The sequence below is a fragment of the Vigna radiata genome, unplaced genomic scaffold, assembly GCF_000741045.1.
Source record: "Vigna radiata var. radiata cultivar VC1973A unplaced genomic scaffold, Vradiata_ver6 scaffold_23, whole genome shotgun sequence".
NCBI lineage: Eukaryota > Viridiplantae > Streptophyta > Magnoliopsida > Fabales > Fabaceae > Vigna > Vigna radiata.
Window position 1 is genome coordinate 1762695 of NW_014541837.1, and position 2110 is coordinate 1764804.

Here is a 2110-nt window from a genome sequence, read left to right on the forward strand (position 1 = left end):
GTTGGAGTGATCAAATTCACTCCATCCATCGTCTTGTTCAACATGTCTTGATTTTCTTTGAACGTACGNAGACGATGACCATTTACCTTGAAGATCCTGTCAGAAGATTCTTCCTTGATCTCCACTGCTCCATAGGGAAATATTTGTGTTGCAATGAACGGACCTTCCCATTTGGAGCGTAACTTACCACTCATAGGCCCTACCTTGGACTTGTACAGTAACACCTTTTGACCTATGTTGAAGTCCTTTTTGGTTACAAGCTTTTGGTCATGGAATTTCTTGGTTTTTTCTTTATAAAACTTGGAGTTTTCATAGGCTGCGAGCCTAATCTCCTCTAGTTCTTGCAATTGGAGCTTCCGCTCTTTCCCTGCTCCATCCATGTCCAGATTACAAGCTTTCACAGCCCAATAAGCACGGTGTTGAATCTCTACAGGTAGATGGCAAGCCTTTCCAAAAAAAACCCTAAAAGGTGACATGCCTATAGGCGCTTTGTAAGTCGTCCGATGTGCCCAAAGTGCATCATCCAATCGTGCAGCCCAATCCTTCCTATTCGAGTTCACCAACTTTTGCAATAACTTCTTGATTTCTCTATTAGAGACCTCAGCTTTTCCATTAGTTTGGGGGTGATATGGTGTAGCAATGCGATGTGTCACCCCGTACTTTTTCAACATATTTTCTAACAACTTGTTGCAAAAGTGGGTCCCCTGATCACTAACGATGGTTCGTGGTATTCCAAACCTACAGAAAATGTTAGTCTTGACAAAACTCATAACAACTCGAGCATCATTAGTCCTTGTAGCTATGGCTTCCACCCATTTGGAGACATAGTCTACATCAAGTAAAATATAAGAAAACCCAGAAGAGGAAGGAAAAGGACCCATGAAATCAATACCCCAGATATCAAATATCTCACAATACAACATGGGTTGTTGAGGCATTTCTTCTCTTTTGGTGATGGATCTGGCTGCCCTCTGACATTGCTCACAGTTTTCATATGTCCTCCGTGCATCTTTAAAGATGGTAGGCCAATATAATCCACAATCCAACACTTTCCTACCTGTCCTTTGCGTGCCATAGTGTCCTCCAAAAGGTGATGAATGACAAAATTCAAGCACATAAGGTATCTCTATGTCAGGAACACACCTCCTCACGACTTGGTCACTACCAATGCGCCATAAGAACGATTCATCCCATACATAGTACTTCGCCTCACTTTTCAGTTTGGCTCTCTCAGATTTGGAGAAAGATGGAGGAATAACTGAAACAGCCAAATNATTAACAATGTCAGCAAACCAAGGTTCAGGATACATACCTTTTACAGAAGACAAGGCCAATAGAACTTCATCAGGAAAGTCATCCTGAATAGGAATTTCATCTTCTTCTTTTTCAATTCTACTTAGATGGTCTGCTACTAGGTTATGGGCTCCACTTTTGTCCNTAATCTCAATATCAAACTCTTGGAGCAATAACATCCATCTGATCAACCTTGGTTTGGAATCTGCTTTCTTTAGAAGGAATTTCAATGCAGCATGATTTGTATAAACAATTACCTTGGATCCAAGTATGTATGATCTAAATTTATCCAAGGCAAATACAACAGCTAGTAATTCCTTTTCAGTTGTGGTATAATTTGCCTGTGCAGTGTCCAATGTCCGGGAAGCATAGCATATCACATGTGGTTGCTTCTCATCTCTTTGTGCAAGTACTGCTCCCACTGCAAAGTTTGATGCATCACACATCAACTCGAATGGCAATGTCCAATCAGGTGGTTGGATGATAGGAGTGGTAGTGAGTGCCCTTTTCAAGGAATCAAAGGCGGCTTTGCACTTCTCTCCAAAGTCAAATGGTACATCCTTCTGAAGTAAGTTGGAGAGAGGATTGGCTATCTTGCTAAAGTCCTGTATAAACCTCCTGTAAAACCCTGCATGACCAAGAAAAGATCGAACCTCTCGTACAGAAGAGGGGTAAGGCAATTGTGAAATAACATCAATTTTAGTAGGGTCTACAGATATACCATTCCTGGAAACAACATGACCCAAAACTATACCTTGTTCCACCATAAAGTGACACTTTTCAAAATTCAAGACAAGGTTAGTTTCCTCACATCTCT